Source organism: Zea mays, chromosome 9, assembly GCF_902167145.1.
Source record: "Zea mays cultivar B73 chromosome 9, Zm-B73-REFERENCE-NAM-5.0, whole genome shotgun sequence".
NCBI classification, from domain to species: domain Eukaryota; kingdom Viridiplantae; phylum Streptophyta; class Magnoliopsida; order Poales; family Poaceae; genus Zea; species Zea mays.
This window is the reverse complement of record NC_050104.1, coordinates 3721739-3732467: the sequence shown is the minus strand read 5'-3', so window position 1 is coordinate 3732467 and position 10729 is coordinate 3721739.

Here is a 10729-nt window from a genome sequence, read left to right as displayed (position 1 = left end):
ACCAAACCTTGATTTCCATCCCCGAATGTAATCGCTTTTTGAGGATCTTGGTTTTTCTCGTATGAGGAGAACATCCTTTTCTCCCCTGTCATGTGGTTTGTGCACCCGCTGTCCAGTATCCAACTTGAGCCCCCGGATGCATAAACCTACAAAACAAGTTTAGTTCTTGACTTTAGGTACCCAAATGGTTTTGGGTCCTTTGGCATTAGACACAAGAACTTTGGGTACCCAAACACAAGTCTTGGAGCCCTTGTGCTTGCCCCCAATATATTTGGCAACTACTTTGCCGGATTTGTTAGTCAACACATAGGATGCATCAAAAGTTTTAAATGAAATGTTATGATCATTTGATGCACTAGGAGTTTTCTTAGGCAACTTAGCACGGGTTGGTTGCCTAGAACTAGATGTCTCACCCTTATACATAAAAGCATGATTTGGGCCAGAGTGAGACTTCCTAGAATGAATTCTCCTAATTTTGCTCTCAGGATATCCGGCAGGGTACAAAATGTAACCCTCGTTATCCTGAGGCATGGGAGCCTTGCCCTTAACAAAGTTGGACAATCTCTTAGGTGGGGCACTAATTTTGACATTGTCTCCCCTTTGGAAGCCAATGCCATCCTTAATGCCCGGGCGTCTCCCATTATAGAGCATACTTCTAGCAAATTTAAATTTTTCATTTTCTAGGTTATGCTCGGCAATTTTAGCATCTAATTTAGCTATATGATCGTTTTGTTGTTTAATTAAAGTCATGTGATCATGTATAGCATTGATATCAACATCTCTACATCTAGTACAAATAGATACATGCTCAACAATAGATGTAGAGGGTTTGCAAGAATTAAGTTCAACAATCTTAGCATGAAGAATATCATTTTTATCTCTAAGATTGGAAATGGTAGTATTGCAAACATCTAGATCTTTAGCCTTAGCAATTAAATTTTCATTTTCTACCTTAAGGCTAGCAAGAGAAATGTTTAATTCTTCAATCCTAGCAAGCAAATCATCATTATTATCTCTAGGATTTGGAATTGAAACATTACTAACATGAGAATCAACCTTAGCATTTAAACTAGCATTTTCATGTCTAAGGTTGTCAATCATCTCACGACAAGTGCTTAGCTCACTAGATAATTTTTCACATTTCTCAATTTCTAGAGCATAAGCCTTTTTAACCTTAACATGTTTCTTGTTTTCTTTAATTAGACAATCCTCTTGGGAATCCAAAAGGTCGTCCTTCTCATGAATGGCACTAATTAATTCATTTAGTTTTTCCTTTTGAGCTATGTTAAGGTTGGCAAAAAGGGAACACAAATTGTCCTCCTCATCACTAGCATTATCATCACTAGAAGACTCATATTTAGTGGAGGAGTTAGATTTAACCTTCTTCCGCTTGCCGTCCTTTGCCATGAGGCACTTGTGGCCGACGTTGGGGAAGAGAAGTCCCTTGGTGACGGCGATGTTGGCGGCGTCCTCGTCGTCGGAGGAGTCGCTTGAGCTTTCGTCGGAATCCCACTCCCGACAAACATGGGCATCGCCGCCCTTCTTCTTGTAGTACCTCTTCTTTTCCCTTCTTCTCCCCTTCTTGTCGTCACCTCGGTCACTGTCACTAGATATAGGACATTTAGCAATAAAATGACCGGGCTTACCACACTTGTAGCACACCTTCTTGGAGCGGGACTTGTAGTCTTTCCCCCTCCTTTGTTTAAGGATTTGGCGGAAGCTCTTGATGACGAGCGCCATCTCCTCATTGTCAAGCTTGGAGGCGTCGATTGGTTGTCTACTTGGTGTAGACTCCTCCTTCTTTTCTTCCATCGCCTTGAATGCGACGGGTTGAGCTTCGGATGTGGTGGGTTCGTCAAGCTCGTTGATTTTCCTCGAGCCTTCGATCATGCACTCAAAACTTACAAAATGCCCGATTACTTCCTCGGGGGTCATTTTAGTATATCTAGGATTACCACGAATTAATTGAACTTGAGTGGGGTTAAGGAAAATGAGAGATCTTAGAATAACCTTAACCATTTCGTGGTCGTCCCATTTTACGCTCCCGAGGTTGCGCACTTGGTTCACCAAGGTCTTGAGCCGGTTGTACATGTGTTGTGGCTCCTCCCCTTTGCGAAGCCGGAACCGACCGAGCTCCCCCTCGATCGTTTCCCGCTTGGTGATCTTGGTGAGCTCATCTCCCTCGTGCGCGGTTTTGAGCACATCCCAAACCTCCTTGGCGCTCTTCAACCCTTGCACTTTGTTATACTCCTCTCTACTTAAAGAGGCGAGGAGTATCGTTGTTGCTTGAGAGTTGAAGTGCTCGATTTGGGCCACCTCATCCTCATCATAATCCTTATCCCCTACCGACGGTACCTGTGCACCAAACTCAACAACATCCCATATACTTTTGTGGAGTGAGGTTAGATGAAAACGCATTAAATCACTCCACCTAGCATAATCTTCACCATCAAAAGTTGGTGGTTTGCCTAATGGGACGGAAAGTAGAGGTGCATGTTTAGAAATGCGAGGATAGTGTAGGGGAATCTTACTAAACTTCTTACGCTCTTGGCGTTTAGAAGTTACGGAGGGCGCGTCGGAGCCGGAGGTTGATGTTGATGAAGTGTCGGTCTCGTAGTAGACCACTTTCCTCATCCTCTTTTGTTTGTCCCCACTCCGATGCGGCTTGTGGGAAGAAGATTTTTCCTTCTTCTCTTTGTGGTGAGAAGAAGATTTCTTCTCCTTTCCTTTGTTGGAGGAGCTCTTCTTCTTCTCCCTCCGTTTGGTGCGGGACTCTTCCGATGAAGTGCTCCCGTTGCTTGTAGTGGGCTTTTCGCCGGTCTCCATCTCCTTCTTGGCGTGATCTCCCGACATCACTTCGAGCGGTTAGGCTCTAATGAAGCACCGGGCTCTGATACCAATTGAAAGTCGCCTAGAGGGGGGGTGAATAGGGCGAAACTGAAATTTACAAATATAAACACAACTACAAGCCGGGGTTAGCGTTAGTAATAAAGAAACGAGTCCGCGAGAGAGGGCGCAAAACAAATCCCAAGCGAATAAGCAAGTGAGACACGAAGATTTGTTTTACCGAGGTTCGGTTCTTGCAAACCTACTCCCCGTTGAGGAGGCCACAAAGGCCGGGTCTCTTTCAACCCTTCCCTCTCTCAAACGATCCACGGATCGAGTGAGCTTTTTCTTCTCAATCACTTGGAACACAAAGTTCCCACAAGGACCACCACAAGATTGGTGTCTCTTGTCTCAATTACAAGTGAGTTTGATTGCAAAGAATTGGATCAAGAAGGAAGAAAGCAATCCAAGCGCAAGAGCTCGAAAGAACACAAGCAAATCTCTCTCTCTAATCACTATGGCGTTGTGTGGAATTTTGGAGAGGATTCGATCTCTTTGGTGTGTCTAGAATTGAATGCTAGAGCTCTTGTAGTAGTTGGGAAGTGGAAAACTTGGATGCAATGAATGGTGGGGTGGTTGGGGTATTTATAGCCCCAACCACCAAACTTGACCGTTGGCTGGGTTGTCTGTTCGATGGCGCACCGGACAGTCCGGTGCACACCGGACAGTCCGGTGCCCCCTGCCACGTCATCACTGCCGTTGGATTCGACCGTTGAAGCTTCTGACTTGTGGGCCCGCCAGGGTGTCCGGTGCACACCGGACATCTACTGTTCCTTGTCCGGTGTGCTGGAATGGGCGCGCCTGACATCTGCGCGCGCAGAGCGCGCATTAAATGCGCGGCAGAGAGCCGTTGGCGTGAAGATAGCCGTTGCTCCGCTGGTACACCGGACAGTCCGGTGCACACCGGACAGTCCGGTGAATTATAGCGGAGTGACTGAAGTGAAATCCCGAGGCTGGCGAGTTCTGGAGGTCGCGCTTCCTTGGAGCACCGGACACTGTCCGGTGTACACCGGACGGTCCGGTGAATTATAGCGCGCCGGCCTGGAAAATTCCCGAAGGTGGCGAGTTTGAGTCTGAGTCCCCCTGGTGCACCGGACATGTCCGGTGGCGCACCGGACAGTCCGGTGCGCCAGACTAGGGGTGCCTTCGGTTGCCCCTTTGCTCCTTTGTTGAATCCAAAACTTGGTCTTTTTTATTGGCTGAGTGTGAACCTTTTACACCTGTATCATCTATACACTTGGGCAAACAAGTTAGTCCAAAGATTTGTGTTGGGCAATTCAACCATCAAAATTATATAGGAACTAGGTGTAAGCCTAATTCCCTTTCAGAACCAATACCGCGACTCGAGGCGACCCAGCAGCGCCAGCCTGGCGCGACGGTCAATGCGGCCGAAAGTGGGCCGGCAGTAATGACGGTGGCAGGCGGGCAGGAGAAGCGGTCGCGTCATCAGCCAAGCTCACGTCCCATCCAGGGGCAGCGAGAGAATCTCCTCTCACGGCATGAAGACGACGCGCCCGTGATCCGTTCCTCGAACGACTCGCGCACGCGCGACAACCGCCCCGCCAACAACTCACCCCATCGCATTAACTCCACGGCGGGACAGGCGGCACTTCTTGCAGGAGAAGCGGGCGACGCTTCGCCTTCGCCGTAATAACCGCGCCGAAAAAGGTACGCCGTGTCGTTCGATTTTGTATCCTTTTCCTTTTCTCCTTTTTCTCTATCTCTTGCAACAGGGACCGGGAAAGGGGGAAACCCCGAAAAGGATCCTTCCTCGTGAAGGAACCAGGCTCCGAGCCTCCTTACTGATCAGAGGTTCGAAGGCTGGCCCCCCGAAGGGTTCAACAACCGCCTCAGATCGCGTGGGCCCTACACCCACTACTGGTCAGAGGTTCGAAGGCCGGCCCCCCGAAGGGTTCCACGGCCGCCTCAGGCTACTCGGGCTCCGCGCCCATTACTGATCAGGGGTTCGAAGGCTGGCCCCCGAAGGGTTCACAGTCGCCTCAGACGCCGAGCGAGGGATGACCAGGGGTACGTTCGATACATAGCCGAGGCTTGGGCTGCGCTCCCGAGGTACCCTAGGACATTTCCGAGACCAGCGGGAGCGATCTTGTAACGGAATCCCATCGGAGGGAGGCATCGAGCCCTCGGACCCCGTCGCCAGGGGACCGGGTCCGGCAGATCACCCGCAGGTACTTTTGGGCGTGCCTCTGGGCCCCTAGCCGACCCCTAACGAACGGGGCACGGACGTCCACTCGGATTACCCGCTTGCAGCTCACCGGAGACACCATGTTCGGTGCCCATCGAGGGTAACATGGCGCTCTCCCCCCTCCTCCTTGCGGAAAGGCGACGTAGGGGCGTATGTAAAAAAGCCGAGTCTGTCCCTGATCGCCCTCTCGCCCTGTGTGGAGGCTCGGGGGCTGCTCTCGCAAACCCGGCTCCGGCCGAACCGTTGACAGCGTCAACATACCAGCCCGAGAACTTGGGCCCCGACCATACACCCGGGCTACGGCCAGTTCGCATGAGGGAACAACCAGACCAGCCGAAGCATTACGCGAGGCATTAAGACCTCGGAGGAGTGAAACCACTCCTCCGAGGCCTCGGGGGCTACACCCGGCGGGTGCGCTCGCGCGCACCCACCGGAACAAAATGCAACCGAGAAAGGCTGGTCCCCTTGCAAAAAAGTGCGACGAAAGCCTCGAAGCGAGTGCTAACACTCCCTTCGAGGCTCGGGGGCTACTGTCGGGGACCATAATTAGGGGTACCCTCAAGACTCCTAATTCTCAGCTGGTAACCCCCATCAGCATAAAGCTGCAAAGGCCTGATGGGTGCGATTAAGTCAGGGATCAGTCCATACGAGCGACTCGATCACGCCTCGCCCGAGCCTAGCCTCGGACAAGGGCAGCCGACCCCGAGGGATTTCCGTCTCGCCCGAGGCCCCCCTCCAATGGCGGACACATCTCCGGCTCGCCCGAGGCCATGCCTTCGCTAAGAAGCAACCCTGACTAAATCGCCGCACCGACCGACCGAGTCGCAGGAGCATTTAACGCAAAGGTGGCCTGACACCTTTATCCTGACGCGCCCCCCCCGGCAGAGCCGAAGTGACCGCCGTCACTTCGCCGCTCCACTGACCGGCCTGACAAAAGGACAACGCCGCCTGCGCCACTCCGACTGCAGTGCCACTTAACAGAGTGAGACTGACAGGCAGTCAGGCCCTGCCAAAGGCTCCACGGGAAACTCCGCTCCGCCCGACCCAGGGCTCGGACTCGGGCTAAGTCCCAGAAGACGGCGAACTCCGCTCCGCCCGACCCAGGGCTCGGACTCGGGCTAAGTCCCGGAAGACGGCGAACTCCGCTCCGCCCGACCCAGGGCTCGGACTCGGGCTCGGCCCCAGAAGACGACGAACTCCGCTTCGCCCGACCCCAGGGCTCGGACTCCGCCCTGGCCTCTGCCGAACGACCTCCGCCTCGCCCGACCCAGGGGCTCGGACTCGGCCTCGGCCACGGAAGACAGACTCGACCTCGGCTTCGAAGGAGCCTCCACGTCGCCCGACCTCAGGCGCGGGCCAGCCATGTCAACAGGAAGCGCCGTCATCACCCTACCCCGAGCTGACTCGGGCCGCAGAGAACAAGACCGGTGTCCCATCTGGCTAGCTCCGCCAGATAGGCAATGATGGTGCCTCGCATGCCCTGTGACGACGGCGGCTCTCAGCTCTCTTACGGAAGCAGGAGGACGTCAGCAAGGACTCGACCGCTCCGACAGTTGTCCCTCCGCCAGGCTCCGCTGCTCCTCCGACGGCCACGACATCACACCAGCTGGGTGTCAAGATCTCTCCGGCTGCCACATCGGCATGTACTTAGGGCGCTAGCTCCCCCCGCTAGACGCGTAGCACTCTGCTACACCCCCATTGTACACCTGGATCCTCTCCTTACGCCTATAAAAGGAAGGACCGGGGCCCTGTTAGAGAAAGGTTGGCCGCGCGGGGACGAGGACGAGACAGGCGCTCTCTTGGGGCCGCTCGCTTCCCTCACCCGCGTGGACGCTTGTAACCCCCTACTGCAAGCGCACCCGACCTGGGCGCGGGACGAACACGAAGGCCGCGGGATTTCCACCTCTCTCACGTCCGTCTCCGGCCACCTCGCTTCCCCCCTTCGCGCTCGCCCACGCGCTCGACCCATCTGGGCTGGGGCACGCGGCACATTCACTCGTCGGCTTAGGGACCCCCGGTCTCGAAACGCCGACAATATTTTATATTTACTATTTATTAAATTTTAAGGAAGAAAATCTCAATTCATAACTTGTTATAACATGTTTTAAATTTTAAATCTTTAGAGAATTCTCATAACTCACCGAAATACGATTTTGGAGTGTTTTTTAGGAACTTATCATCGGTGCAATAGAGCCGAGCCAAAGAAATTTGGAGATCATCGACGAGCAAAAAAATCGAGCCCCGCGAGCCGATCCAAGTGAATCCGTGGGATGCACTACCCCTACTCCCCTAGACGTCGTGAATCCGGACGGCTGTCGCAGCGACAGCTCTGTGCGACGCCGTGGCACCAATTCCCCCCCCCCCCCCCCCCCCCCCCCCCCCCCCCCCCCCGCTACTACAGGATCACACAGCGACAGAGCAGGTTTAAAGCGAGACATTGAGGAACAAACAGAAACCAAATAGCATTCATACAACTCCAATTGAAACTCAATGCGAGAGAGGAAATCGAACATGAAGTGCATTAACGAATAAGACATCAACTCGAGAGCTCGAGGTCGGCGCTGCAGAGCAGACAAAGGAGTCTCACCTTTGAACAGCCCTAGCTCCTGCTTTTTTTATCTTCTTCCTGTCTCCTGTCGCTATGTATTCATAATAATATTACATATTTATATTATTAATCTGATATTAGTATTATGGTGATATTTTATCATACAAATTTTATATATCATAGTTATATTTATTATTTTGTATCTTTATTTTATATTATTATTTTTTACTTAGACAACGTACAAACATGTATCTAGTCGAATAATAAAAACGAAAGCAGAAGAAATGACAACTTGGCTGGCTCCGCCGAACAGACGTGGTGACGTGCCGAGGCAATGACTCTGTAGCTGTTGTGGCAGCAAAGAGCGTAAGATTGTATAACCATTAAAGGCAATAGCATGAGTGTATTGACTTTCTATTAACGCACAATTTACAACAAGAAATACAAACCAATGTATATAATATACTCTCTCCCTTCATTTTAATATAGTAGTCATTTTAGCTCTAAATTTTTTATATCTATATTTATATGATTGATAACGAATCTAGACACATATATAAAGCATATACATTAATTATTGTATAAATCTACTAAAATGGTAAAATAGATTTTAATTCGAGATGGGAGAAGTAGTTTGCTAGCTAGCTCAGACCAATGTGTCAACAGTTTTTAAAGTCTACAACATAGTCTAGGCAGTTACCACATCACGTCCAGCAGACATATGGGTGGATATCGAGCGTGGATATCGAGCCATTCGAGCCGACTCGTTAAGATAATGAGTTGGCTCGGCTCGACTCGTTAAACAACCAAATTAGATAACCAGCTCGACTCGGCTCGTTTGCGAGCTGGCTCGTTTAGTTCGCGAGCCACAACAATATATATACAACAATATAATCAATTCCTAGTTAATTTCGTACTAATTTAACACTAGAAAATACGAATAATACTTATAATTTTATATATCACATCATTTAAACCCTAAACCTTAAATTAACATAGTTCATCACTTATTAATCCATCCAATATAAATATAACATTTGTTTTGCTGATAAATGCTAGCTCATTTGAGCTAACAAGCTGACTCGAGCTCATGTTGAACTGTCTAGCTCAGTTCGTGACAAAACTAAAACAAACTAAGTCAAGCCGAGTCGAATCGAACTAACTACAAGTCGAACAAGCTCACGAGCCACGGTTATTTTTTACAGCATTAAGCAGGCATACGGATCTAAAACAACCCTCACCGAACCTTTCAGCTTGCTAACTACAGGCAAGACGTTGCACAAAATGTAGCTGCGCTTCGTCTTCAGATTCTAGAGGGGGCAGCAGAAAGATCCTTCACATTACTGGAGTTAGCTAGCAGCAGCAACCATAGCCGTGCGAGCATTCGTGAAAGCTGAGATCAGTGCGCCTAGCTTCAGTTTATCGTTGCATGTAAAGCTTGGCCTGTACCTACATATCAAAGACAAAAAAAAAGGCATGGATTATGTTGCCAACCAACAAAAACTTGATACCAGATCGAGTTATATCCAACTAATCATAAGCTCAAATAATGCAAACTCAAAGACGAACATCACAAGTCACTACCTAGCTATTGCAACATCTCAAACATTGATGTGTGTTCTTAAGTAATCGCTTCGTGAAACTATAGTTTGCACTGACTGAGAGAAGATTTTACATATGTGAACTACTACATCCAGGGTTTTCTGAATAAAAAACATGTTGCAGACTTGCAGTGCGACACTGTTGCAAAGGCCGCTAAACTTTATGGTATACATAATTATCAATGTGATGATCTAATGATTCATGGCGATTTTAGTTAACGAAGTCCTAATGTTGTTCTTTAGTTAACTAAGGTGTATCATATGTAAATAGTTAGCTTGGTCATACATTGTTGGTCTTCCATAATTACATCCAAAGCAACCTCAGAATTTGAGACAACTACCTACCTCCTATGCTTTTCTGTGAATTACAATGACTATTTATACCAATCTGGGTAGAATTAGCAACAAAAATAATTAATCAGTGGCACAGAAGCATATAGTGCATTTATGGTAAGTTAATTTATGTTTAGAACGATACAATCAAACTGTAGAAGTGTACAGAAGGCATACTCAATATCAGCCAAGTCATTGATTAGATTTACATGAACATGGCAATTGTATTTTGAACACAAACCTGCGCAGAAGACAGAATATTTAGAACAACGATACAGGGGTCAGATTCAATGCTACTTAAGAAAATTTATGAAGAACATTGAGCTAGTAAGTAGCAGGTAGTGCTTAATAGTAACTTTGTCTTCACGTATGATATCAACCAAGGCCAGCCCTTTTCTCATCTTCATGTTAGATATATCTAAACAGATAAGGAAACATAGAATTAGACAATGAATCATGAATCATAATATGGGCCATATTGACAGATGGTAACTAAGAATATATTTGAAGCTGGTTGAAAATGGTTCATTTAATAGCTAAAATCCTATCTGTTCAATATCTTTTGGCATGGGGTTTCCTGTGCAAAGATAGATAGCTTCTTCTGTGATTTGTTGGGATGCCATGTGTCATGTGTGTTGACTGCACATAAAAAGGTAAGTCGTTGGCAACTTGTCAAAGTCATTGTAATTGGCTGATTAGCATAAAAACAAAACAATGTATTAATGAAAAAAAACTATTCCCTTCGTCCCAAAACTTTTAGGTTTGCCCTAAGTCAAAATTATGTTAGGTTTGATTAAATAATAGTAGAAAATATCAACATGTAGAACACTAAATTAGTATCATTAGATAAATTATGGAATAGCTTTTTACAATGTAATTGTTCAATTTTATTGATGTAACTAGATAAATACATATGCGTTGCAACGGAAAAAATAGTGCAACAATAACATGTATGACTATGTGTTGTGTTGTTAATCAAAATCAGGCTGCTTCTAAAACATAATCAGTAAACTGTGTAATAACCATATAACATGTATATTATCATTTACAAAAGATGAAGAACATCCATATGTTAATAACCAATTCTACCCAATAATAACACAATGGCACCAATATCTGCTTGACGATACATTTCACTAAGAACTGTGACCACAG